The sequence below is a fragment of the Aotus nancymaae genome, unplaced genomic scaffold (assembly GCF_030222135.1).
Source record: "Aotus nancymaae isolate 86718 unplaced genomic scaffold, 86718_ANA_hifiasm-v0.15.2.pri h1tg000017l, whole genome shotgun sequence".
Lineage (NCBI taxonomy): Eukaryota > Metazoa > Chordata > Mammalia > Primates > Aotidae > Aotus > Aotus nancymaae.
This window is the reverse complement of record NW_026988429.1, coordinates 8,572,156-8,585,802: the sequence shown is the minus strand read 5'-3', so window position 1 is coordinate 8,585,802 and position 13,647 is coordinate 8,572,156.

Below are 13,647 nucleotides of genomic sequence, written 5' to 3'. Positions count from 1 at the left end.
GCATAATGCTAAAATGTTTCATCTTGAAGGTAAAAAAAAATTAAGCAATGTTTTCCACTAACATAACTTTGTGCCCTTGGCTTTTCTTAATATGTCTAAATTCTCATTGTAAAACAAACAAAAACTCACAAAGAAACCTTCTCATGCCGTTCCTAAGTATCATGTAGTCCCCTCCTATACTCATAACCCCAAACACAGTCTTCCTGTATCTAATTAAATTCAAATACTTCATCGAGTTTAACTTTCAGGATGTCCAAATAGGCTTCCAATAAATAAAAACAGTCACACTGCAAAAGGATTTTCTTTGCCTTTTCAGTAACTAGCTTAAGAAACAATATTTTATCTTCTAGAATTCAGCACTGTCACTTTCAAATGTTACTATCAACAGGATATCAGTCTCTCCCTAACATTGTCTGCTACATTTACAAGTCTCCCCTGGAATCAGCTGGACCTCAGCTTCATCTTGATATGGACTTCCTCTCTAATGAGTGCCTTCCTCCTGCAAGATTCAATATCCTAGGCCCCAAAGTCTGCGACAATGACACACAGGGTCTCCTGACAGACCAACAACCACAGCTAGTGTCAACTCTATGCCACAGGCCAGCAGGAAGTAGTTGGAAGATGAGACCTCTTCCCCAGTGACAAACATTTACCATTGTTCTATATGGGGGTACTGTGTAATCCTTATGAGAGAGCAACAATGAAGAAGGGACCCCAAGAGGAAGAAGATCCCTAGTGGGAAAAACAGTGAACAATTGTTCTGAGAGACAGCTAATCACAAACAACCTGAGGACACAATGACCTCCAGGGGCACAATGACCTCATTCCATGGTGGCTCCAGCAGCAAAACCTTGCTCTTCATGTAGTCCTCTCCAGCACAACCCTGTAAAATTTCCCTCTAGTCCCTGTCTCTTTGTAGACAAGCCTGTCACTGCCATGCTGCCTGTTGCATCTTTGCAACATATTTTCATACCATCTTTAATAAATTCACCTTTCTTTGCTAATGACTGTCTTGGTAAATACCTTTACCACCCATGACTCCAACCTTAGCTGCTACCTGTGGCAACTTGTAGTTATGGTATGTTTCCTTTAAACACATGCTTCTCTAAAATGTTCAAGAGTTCTTAAAATGTATTGAACTCATTTACTTAGAACTTATCCATGTCAATCTCACTCATTCATGCACTCAGTGAAGGGAGTGAGAAGAAAAATTAGCAGATGTCCTATACGTAATAGTCTTGTAGTTGTACCCTATGGCTCATAACATATTAGTATAAATATACAGTTTTTTAACCAGCAGTAAATTGGGAGTCAAATGAGTTGATTCTAGCCTGAGGCCTATGACTAACTAGCTGAAGAACTTGAACATGTGGGTTCAGTTATGCTCTCGAGTTTCATTTGTTTTTGTTTGTTAAAAATAGCAAGCAAACACAAAGCATGGACATTTCCAAAAGTGCACTGCAGGGACTTTCTGCATACAAATGATTTGGATTTTTTTACTTGTTAATAAACAAGACTCCATGTTAACAAACATGCACTCCAACCCAGTATACTGTCCTAGCTAATAGTGGCAAATCACAGAATTTCATTCATATTATTAAATATTGAGAGGTCACTCTAAGAGACCTGATATGCCAGATATATGGAATGTTACTATAAATCACACACACATACTACACACATACACACACACACACACACACACACACACACACCCCCCTTTATATATGTGTAAAAGTCAGTCACCAGAAGAAAAGTTGATAGTTTATCGGTGTGGGCCTCCATTCTACCATGGAAAATGCCTCTATCTTGGGGGCTAAAGAAAACAAAACAGTATTAGTTCATTGTTGTATGAAGCCGTCTAAAAGAATCCAAGTTCTTAAATAATCCCAGTAATCCTCTACCCGTGCAGTCCTCTCTCCTTGACTGTGAGCCAGACCTAGTGATTTTCTTCTAACAAACAGAATGTGGCAAAAATAATAGAATGTCACTTTCAAGATTAGGCCTATTACTTCCTCCTTTTGCGAACTCCTTCTCTTGCTGTTTTACACTATCTTGTTCTCTCTCTCTCCCCATACCTGTTTCACTCTCTCCGTCTCTCACCTTCATGCTTGCTTGCTTTGATGAAGCAAGCCGCCATATTGTGAGCTACCCAATGGGGAGGCCACATGTGACAAGAAAGTGAGGACAGCCTGAGGCTTTAATTCTGACAGCCCACAAGGAATGCAAACATGCCAAACACATTGTGGATTAAGTTGGAGGTGGATCTTCCCCTGTTGGAGCTTGCAGAATGACTGCACCCACCCCCCCTCCACCGACACCTTGATTACAACCTTAGCGGAAACCTTCAGCCAAATAACCCAGAGAAGACATGCCAGGATCTCTAACCCAGAAAACCTGTAAGATAATTAATATTGTTTTGAGATGATACACATGTCAGGATTTAGTATGCAGCAATAGATAACCAATTTATTCCTGTTGCTGTACTGACTTTTGATGGTTAAGACTATACTGGTTTTTCAAATTCTATAATTATGACTTTTCTTCTTTATCTTAAAGGTCTGCACATTAAGACCAGTTACCACTTGAATTTTCATTTTTACATATATTTTATCACCTTATGTACCCATTGTATGCAAACCCTGAAATATTTACTGAATCAAAATTTAAATTGGAGTTTTCAGTTTAAAGACCTAAATGTGTATGAAATACAGCAAAGCAAATCGTACTTCTGAGTTCTAAGAGACAATAAAACACAAAGCACCTATCATGTTAACAATTGCATTAATCTTATTCAAACTACCATGTCAAATGAAAAGAAAAGTTTTAAAATTTTGCCTTAGGCTCCTTATAGTCCTGCCTGAGATCGAGCTTTCAACAGATTATTTTTATATATTCTATGTTTAATTTATTTTTCTAATTTTTTAATTGTCTGTAAAAGTGGCAGGTCTCTGGAGGTATTATAACTAAATTAAATGGCTTAAAATAATTACTATTGATTAGGAAAGAAGGCTGATAAGGTTTAAATGCTTTAAGCCAATTGATAAATGTAATACGACCAGGAGATCAGGCTAAGTGGAAGTGACTATATTATGTATCTTAATACTGATAAATGCTTCCAGCTATTATTTAAAGATGCTAAATAGGAGTTTCCTGAGAAGGAAGAGAACCCTTCCAATTAGCTCATTCTGAAAAGGTCAGCTCTGGAACTTAGAGTCAGCATGTTTGTCTTTTGGGCCTGAATGACAATTAGCCAAATGTCACAATGTAATTGTAACCCTGGCTAATCTACTAACTGACAGTTGCCTCAGGATGTAATTTTGATATGTGGAATTGTAGCTCATCAACAGCTGAGTAACGTTTCCTGTCAAGGGATCAGAACTATATTAAAAAAAGAAACAGAAAAACAAATATGGAAGATAAAGACCTGAGCCTTCCAGTATGAGGAAGGAGTGGATTATCCCAGGCTTGAGTTATCTCCTCACTCAATAAGGGATCTTTCTCTTACAACATATATGAAAAAGAACATCTGCTATTAAGCAACTAGCTTGTGTAAAAGACTACTGGAAATACCAAACTATTAATGTATTCCCTAGCAGCTGATGGCTAAATCAAAAGCAGCCGAACCTTCAACGAAGAAGCAAGTCCAAAATGGAATTGCAAACTAGGAACATGCTATTGTCAACTGGAAGCAACCCAGGAGCATGTATGTTTTGCAAAGTGATGGCATGAAAATGCTCAGGGTGCGGGGGAAGAAATTTTAGTCAAGTTGCACTTAGAATGTCACTTGCAATTAGTAGGGGAAGCTTTCATATGGAGTTCGTAATAATATGTATAGAATATATTTAAGTCTATGGAGAATTGAGAAATATATTTTATTATTTGACCCCTGATAATGACACTGTGAGCAAAAAGTAAGAGAGCACTTTGAAACTTTATCGTTATTTAAGAATGAGAAAAAATAGAAGTTATGAGAAGTTTTGAGATTTATTAAAAAGGACACAAGAAAATGTGAGCAACACTGGTTATAGTTAGTCTAATTTCTTCTGTAATTTTAAAATTTGCTTCAATTCATTGCGTTGGAAACATACATTGTGTCTGTCAGTGTTTGAGTATATGGTCATATTTGTATGCAATAATTTTTGAAACATGGAGATAAAGAGAGTTGCCTATGTTGATGGCATTTACTTAAGCAGACATGAATTTCTATCTGGGGAATGATGCAAGTAAGTATAGCTTTTCCCCCTGCAACCTTTATACACTTTATTTGAAATCATTGTGAGAAAGAGTTACTTTACGCCAGCTATAAAACTCTTTATCTCACCCATAAGAAGTGCTTTTTTATAACTCCAAGAAATTTTATAAGTACTAACATCCTAATGTAACCCTTTTATGGAAATAATTATGAAACTGTTTGAATTTATAATTCAAAAGTGGATCTGAAATGATTTTATTTCGTAGCTTCTTATTGGAGGTAATTTTACCAATCTAAGTATCTCTTCAGACAGGCTGACAATAGTACTGAAATCTTAGCTGAATTCCTTGCTTTGAAGAAAGTTACATTATTCACTATTTCTACAAATAATAACGAGCTAACAACAATGCCTAGTGCAAGTATTCAATGATATTATTGAGTTAGAAATAATGCGTGTTTGAATTTCTAAAAAAAAAAAAAAATCATAACTGCTTGAGTCAGTTCTAGGCCATCAGTGCCAAAAGCTTTGGTGAAACGTGGCCCATGACCTGATTTTTTGGCAGTGGAGGGAAATCCTAGAGGATATTTCCAGTGGCAAGAAGCTGATTGTCAAATTTGGCAAATTTGAAGTGGTGGTAATATGATTCATGACAAGACAAATATCTTGTTTTGTTTTTTTTTAATATGCAGTTTCAATTTCCCCATTGATAGTAACAGGCAGAGTACTGTATTTTTTCTGTGTGTTGTTGATTTGTTGTGCTTTGTATTGATAGGATGAAATGATTGGGAAAAGAAAAGTATATTCTACATTTGGGCTAGCTTTCTCAAGTTAAATTACATGATGGACTAGAAATACTTTAGCAATCATATTATCTAATTTCACCTTTTTAATTTTTTTTTAATACAACCCCATGAAATCTATTTTACCTTACTAGCAGGTTTATATTTTCTGAAATTTCACCTTTTTTTTAAACTAAAAGAAACATTGGATTATTTTGAAACACCTTTTCAGCAATCAGTTGATGTTGAGGTTAAATGAGCCCATTTCCCCAAAAACTTCATATACTGTAAAGACCACATCCTAAATTTAGACAACCACAGTAAGAGATAAATTTGAAAATGAAATATTATATTTTTAATACTATAATAAAAACATAATATAAAATTGTGGTGTTTTTAAATGTCTTAAACACATGTATATTTATGATATTTATTACAACAACACTGATATGTAGGCTGAGGTTGTTTTCCCATATAATATTTGCGGAAACTGAATCCTTAAGGTTTCAATCATTTCCTGAGATTCAGAGGGAGGCAATGACAACACATGCTTAAGATTAACATCTTAAGACTGCAAGTTTCAGGCATTCTTCTCTATAAGAAGTCCACACTAGTTTGTAAAATAGTAAGCCAATACTCTGTGATCCTGACAACTGTTCCAATTAGAATGGCTACAGTGAGAGTAGGTTATATTCCCATTCAACCTTCTAGAAGATAATGTGAGATTAAGGTTGTATGGTGTGTCCTTACAATTATGTCAGCTAAATAAAGGTATTAGTACCTGACATGACCCCTAACTCCATGTAGGTGATTATTATAAAAAGATATAGGAGAAGAAATCAAGTATCTGTAGTTGCCAGGAAGCCAGAAGTGCTGTGGTATTTTTACCCACACAATTTGCAGACAAGAGCAAGTACAGGGGCCTATCTGCAGATAATTTCTTCATAAATAGCCCCTCAGAAAATTAAAGCAGTCTGTCAAACCATCTGAGGTCATTCTATTTATACAATGTGATCTTAAATGGTCCTTTTGCTTTCCTATTCTAAATAAGCCACCCAGTTTTTGTCACCTCAGTTTTTTCTCACCTTATGATTACAATGATCATGCAGAATTGCTGATGAATTAAGCCAAAATGAAATCTCTTCCTTTAGACTTTCAATGGAAATGCACATATGAACTTTGAAACCAGCGGGTCTTGTTTTTTATCTATAATCAGATCAGTTTAATGTCCACTCAGGTCCTATTATACAATTTCACAAAATTACTTGCCATTTCTGAACACTTCATTTGATTTTCTCCTTCATTTCTATTGAGAATATTTGCCCTGTTACCTGGAATCTCATCTCCTTTGTCCAGCTACTCTTTAAGATTAAACTAAAATGTAATCCTCTTTTTACAGTGTTTCCTGGGACCCTCCAGGAAATACATGTAGGCCTCTGTGTTTTTCTCTATCATTGCAATCTTATATTTTAGCCTTTCTTTTTTCACATGAAACACTTTATCATGTGATAGTCATTTGCAAAGCACTATGTAAAACACTTTTCAATAATTACCATACGTATTTTAAGTTTCATAACAGCACTACAGAATGAAGTTGCATTATGCTTATTTCACAGATAAAAGCACTGAGTTTTGTCAAGTTTAAACAACTTCTCTGATAAAACAGTTAATAAATGACAAAACCAGAATTGAAACACAGTTTAAGCTGAATATCATTTTGTGTTATTTAAAGACTCATACATTTTATTCAGTAGATTTTGACCTTTTTATGATAGGATTTATGTTGTATTTGATCTCTGTGTTTTTATTGTCTGGATTAATTTTAGAATTGTAAAAGATAAATATTTAGGAAATCAGTAAATTCAATTTGGTGATAGCATGCACCTTGGAGAAAATGTTAAAATGTGTTTCATGAAGAAACACGGTGAGAATAAATAAAATTTGATGTGTTGTGGTGATAGTAATGAAGTATCTTTATATGTTCATGTTGAGACTCAGAGGTAAAGAGAGTTTTGCTGTTCAAGACTATATGAGGTAGGGCCAGGCTCCTGAGTTGTCCAGGATAAATATGTGCTAAATCGTGATGTACAGCACCAAGAAATACCCTACACTATAACACATTTACTCAAAATTGTTCCTTAGAATCTAAGCTGTCTTTGTCACTGAAACATATAGAGACACTTTTGGATGCCTTCTTTCCTGAAAACAATTTCCTTTCTTTTTCATCACTCCTCAGATGGGGGCAGAAGAGAATGCTTTTGTTTTCTTTCTGAGAAAAAAAGAGCTGTCTTTAAGATAAGAGGTACTCTTCAAATTGCTGTGAAGAAATGCTAATAATAATTCCCCTAGGAAACGGACATTTGTTTCTACATGTGAACCAAGTAAGCATTATGCCAGTTCATCTGAAAGAAAGAGAGAAGGTCTGGCAGCTACAAAGATTGATGCCCAGCTAAACAAGTCATTAGGTGGCTGGGTCATGTTTCGAAAAATAGATTTTTGCACCCCCCCCACTCCTTATTTTAATGCATAAGTCATGGTGGAAATGTTTTATTCTTAAGTCATTCTAAAAGACATAGTGTTCACATAAATAAAACTTTTATTGAGAGGAAAGACATTTGTGCAACCATATAATTATATCGTTTTTATTGGACTATTGTTAAAGAATTATATCTTATAGAATATTGCAAATCATTCCCATAAACATTGTGATTAGGGTGAAATGTTGTTTGGCCATAGATGAGCTCTCCAGCAATATTAATATGAAATTTATTTAATGTATTGTTTTCTATTCTCTGTGAATTGCAAAAAGATATTTTGCTAAGTTAAAAACATTATTAAAGAAGCACACACATAATAGTGAGGCAGAGTTACAGTATAGAGCTAAGAAAGGCATGAAGGAGTACATTTTTAAAGTAAATTAAATTAAGCCTAGACAAATTATGAATATTTTTGGAAAAGAAACATTCTTCCCTTATTCAGGCAAGATTAAAAAAACTTTGAGAGACATGGTTGGAGAGAAAAAGACAGAGGTAGCAGTTAAGAAAGAGTATTAATCTAGCTAATGGCTATCTTGAAAAGTTAGAAGTTGAAACAAGAACCTTGAATTTGATATTCTCCTTAATTTATAGTCACTGGAGCAAAGGAATCATAGAACTAATGTGGCCTCACAGATACTTAGGATTCTGCCAGGCTGCGTTCAATACTAATTAAAGTTCTTAAAATGACAGGGTGACAGAACTAAAACAGACCTTGGTTTTCAAAGAAGACAAGGAGCTGGCATTTCTGGCGGAGCATTCAGAGATTGGGCTCTTGAAAATCTGCAGACATTTCCTTTTTTAGTTATATAGAGAAGATAGATACATCTTTCCTCCTTTGCTTTATTCTGCTCTCAATGTTTTCCCATTATTAATTCTAAGTTAGGGCCAGATGGTTAGGAGGGGTACAGCCTGTGAATCAAGAAAAATTCTGATTCAAAGTCAGCACTATGACCTTGATAAGGATTTTGGCCTCTAGTTCCTACTTGGCCTTTGAAGTTGCTTAGGTAGCCCTAAAAATGATAGATTAAGAGAGACTGAGTATGAAACAAAATAATATATTTTTTACTCTTTCTTGTGCTCAGTAAAAGGTAATATCAACTGGTAGTAATCATTTGAATCATAATTGTCTGGAGGTTAGAATAGATAATTTCAAATTTGAAGACAAAGGATTTTGTCAATCAATTAACCAAGATCTGGCACTGGGTCTAAATTTTCATTGTAATTATTCTTTTGGTGCAAAATTTAAATGATTGAAAGTTGCCTTTTGAAGATGCACATATAGATATAGAAGTGATCATTTGTTAACCAATGACTCAATAACATGTTGGCATTCTTGAATTTATCAGACTTTCTAAGTTATTTAGATTCTAGAATACGTAAAAGGAACTTAAAAGGGATATGCATAAGTCAGCTAAGATCTAATTTCGGCAGTTGGGAGACTGATCAGGAAATGTCCAGGATGCTTGAGAATCAGGAACACAACAAATCAAGGAATAAATATTGGGTAAAATATTAATAAAGCACAACATAACCTTGATCACTTCAATAATTTTCCTAATATTCCTTTTATTTTCAGCTGTACTAAATAACCATAATTTAATTCTTTCTAGACTATCAGGCAATAATAAAACCTTCAGTTACATGTCTTGAATTCCTGCTTCGTTAAAAAACATGAAGGAAGAGTAAGAGATGAAAGTTCTTTGCTGTTTGTTTCTAGAGGGTTGTAGATCATATTATTATGGTCCATCGGTAAATCCTGAAAATGTAGGATCAAGAAAAAAGAAAATACGCCTCAGTATTCACATCCCTATACACGTTTCCCTAAAATAGAATATCTTTTCTCTCATTAAAATCTCAAGTAAAGGAAAATCCTGATATCTAAAATTGTTCCAGTTTGTGTCTGGAATATTTCGTTATTAGAAATTTCTTTGTTGTAGCAAACTAACATTTCTCTTTAAACCATCAGTTCAAAAAGTCTAGGGACATATAAATGAAGTGCAATCTTTGATATAAATAATGGAAGATAGATTATGTAAAAATAAATTTCCCCACACATTTTTTGATCAATGAAGACTTTTTTCATATGTATGATACTGATTTATTTTCTATGCTGATTACTCTTCCTGGACACATTCCAGTCTGTCAATGTCACCATTGAAAATGTGATGTCTAGGCTAAATTCAATAATAGAGGTATGAAATAACAAAAAAATACAAATTTTTGTTTTTGTCCTTACTTGAGATTCAATATGTCCCTTCAGGTAGCCTGTGATTTTATTAGGCTCTGGAATTGCCATATTGTTTATTCAAATTGTTTACTCAAATTTCCAGACATCTAAAACTTCATATGAATTATATTATTTAATAAATACAAGGCTGATTATTTTTGCCCATTAAATCAAGACTTTGATGATCTAGCTAATTTTTCCAAGTTGCTCAGCTCTTGGATTCTAATTTCTATCCACGTTACTAACAACCTATCAGTTTTTTCATACCCACAGCCTTAAGTAATTGAAAGGCAGATTGAGACTTTGGATTCAGACAGACCAGAAATTGAATTAATTCTTTCTCTCTTCCTCATTATGTGACCTGAGCCTTTGAGATCCAACTTATTTACCTGTAAAACGGGCAGAGTCACTTGACTCATAGAATTCTTTTTTTTTTTTTGAGATGGAGTCTCCCTCCTTAGCCCAGGCTGGAGTGCAGTGGTGAGATCTTGGCTCACTGCAACCTCTGCCTCCCAGGTCCAGGTTCAAACAATTCTCGTGTCTCAGCATCCCGAATAGCTGAGATAACAGGCATGTGCCACCATGCCCACCTAATTTTTTATTTTTTAGCAGAGATGAGGTTTCACCATGTTGGCCAGGCTGCTCTTGAGCTCCTGACCTTGTGATCCACCTGCTTCAGCCTTCCAAAGTGCTGGGATTACAGGTGTGAGCCACTGCACACGCCAACTCATGGAATTCTTGTGAGAATTAAAATTAACTATGTAAAGTACTTAGCACAATTTCTGACCTAATGTCAAATATTTCGGAGCCTTCATTATCATAACTATTATTGTTTTCATACAAATCATGGGTAAAAATAACAAATCCACATCATACTCTTGGAGTCCATCAATTCATTTACATAAAAACCAAGCTGCTTTATCTAAATTCAGTTTCTTACTCATAAATATCCATACTACCCAATTACCCTACTTACAATGTAAATGCCATTTCACATGAAGTTGTGCTACCTAAAGTCAAATTGCTTAGTGATTAATATACCCAGTAACCATTTAATCAAAATTTAAACAACTTTTTAAGTAGTTATGATTTTGTCTATTGTTCACAATTTTACCCCACTCATTTTTTAAACATTTTATTAACTCTTTTGGCATGTCTATCCTGGATTGCAGTCACATTGAAAAGCTCACATTCTATTTCTCTGGGAAAAATAAAATAGATCTAATTGAAATTTAGTACAATCAAAATTTTGGCAAATTTGGTACAATGACCCCTTAGAGAAATGGGTCTCATGACTCCTTGCCTTTCTGCTCATAAGAAAAGATATTTTATTTCTGTGTAAGACTAACAAGGAGAAAGATGTAACAATCAATCATCAGATATGAGAGCTCAACGTTTACCAGACTTGTCAGAGGCATTGGGAAATATGACTGAGCTTTCTATGGTGTGGACATCAGTAGGTAATCTACTTTTCCATCTTTCAGTAACAGGACAGTGCTTTTTCTGTAGGAACCACTCCTTCTATATTCTAAAGGTGTAGAAGGATCAGAAACTACTCATGTTTCACGAGATGAGCACGTGTAACCTAGAATTGACCAATTGGAGTGCTGCTGCTTAGGACCTGAAATTGGAAATAGAGGCACCTGGGGTAAAATTAAAGGAGCCACTCTATCTGAAGGGCTGACCCTGTGCTTACAAGACTCTGAGTGATTTATTTCTCTTTAAATTTTGTGCATTAGGGCTCATTTGTTTTAATCTGGTCCAGGTGCTAATTTGCTCTAATTGCAAAATGATCCAATTTAGATAAATGAAAATCAGGTGTTGAACTTTTTCTTTAACAGTTGCTTGAGAAACTCTGGCTTTTCTGCTGGACTATCCATATCAGCAGGACAGAAGCCGAGAGATAACGACTCTATGTCTGCCAAAACAGAGTCGGCTTGAGAATTAAGTCAGCACAGTGAAACAGAGCGTGGAGAAGAATGGATCCCTAGGAATATTTTCAGATCTCTGGATCCAGGTGTGTAAAAAGTGAGTTCAGTGCTTTAATTGTTTATCTTTCAAGATAAATTCTGTTTATAGTCTTTGGCAATTTGAGTTAGGTCTGTTTCACTGGACACCAAATATTCCTTTGTGTCCTTCATGGCTCATTCCATCCACTGAACTGTCAGAAAATATCATTCTCTTATCCCTCTCTCAGTATACAGCTTTCTCTTTATACACATTATTTTTTAAGAAATAGAGATTCAGAATATTTAAGCATATACTTGTGCATATATAGATATGCACAGTTTAAAAATTATAATATATGTACTCCTATGGAAACCAGATGAAGATTAAGAAATAGAACCTTACCAGTTCCTTTGCAGAAACCTCTGTAACTATATCTGCTTCATTTATTTTATTAGATAAACATTTTATCATAATCTAACAATGTGTTTTCCCTAAGCAATATATTCTTTACTTTTATGATTCAGAGATTAAACTTTCTCGATTTTTCTTTTTTTTTTTTTTTTTGAGACGGAGTCTCTCTCTGTCTCTTCTTAGGCTGGAGTGCAGTGGCGCCATCTCAGTTCACAGCAACCTCAGCCTCCTGGGTCAAGCGATTTTCATGCCCCAGCCTCCCCAGTAGCTGCGTCTGCAGGCGCCTGCCACCACACCAGGCTAATATTTTGTATTTTTAGTAGAGATGGGTTTCACCATGTTAGCCATGTTGGTATTGATTTCCTGACCTGGTGATCTGCCCACCTCAGCCTCCCAAAGTGCTGGGATTACAGACTTGAGCCACCGCACCTGGCCGATTTTTTTTTTTTTTTTTTTTTTTTTTAGTTAAAATTTACATAGAGTAAAATTCACCCTTGTTAAAGCATGCTCTGTGAGTTTAGGCAAATAAATCTAATTAGGTAGCAACCACCACAATCAAGATTTAGAACAATTAAACCTTCAAATATTCCTTTATGCCCTTCTGAGTCTGGTTTCTTTGATATAGAATAAAGCATATGCAGTTCATTTGTGTTGATTACTGTAGCTTTACAATGAGCTTGAAATCAGGAGATATGAGCCCTCTGCTTTATTTTTCTTTGCCAAAATTGTTTTGTAATTTTAGTGCCTCTAGAATTTCAGATATATTTTATCATGTTTATTTTAATGCAATTCAAAATACCACCTAGTATTCTTTCTGACTTGCACTTTTATCCATGAGCTGTTTAAAAATATTGTTAATTTTCAACTATATAGGGTTTTACATATATAATTTGGTAATGATGTCTATTTTATTCAGTTTTTGTAAGACAACACATTGTGTGTCTTTCAAACCTTTTTTAGTTTATTAATATTTGATTATGACCTATCTTGGTCATATCTTATTAATATAGTCTATCTTGTTAAGTAGTCCCTGCATGCTTGAAAAGAGTATGTATTCAGATACTGTTGGGTAGAATGATGTCCATTTTGACAATTTAATTGATATACTTGCTTAGATCTTTTATGTCCTTAGAAATTTTCTATGTATTTTTTTCTATTATTTATTAAAAATGGGATGCAGGATTTCAATATCATTTCAGATTTGCTAATTCTTTTATTTTTAATTTTTTTGCTTCATGCATTGTGAATCTGTTTATGAATTTATACGAATAAAAGACATTCATGGGATCTTAGAAAATTTATCATTTATCCTTTTTAATATTTATTTTTATTTCTGTTGATATAACTTGTTCTGAATTTTCCTTTGCTTAACATTAATATAGGCATTTCAACTTACTTCTTTTGAATAGTATTTGGGGAGGCCTTTTTAGCTGGACATATCTGTACTTTATTCTTTCTTTACTTAAATTTTTTGAAAATGATATTCTACTTGCCCTAATTTGTATGTTGTTTTTAAGAAGTCTAATAATCTAATTCTTTTATCTATT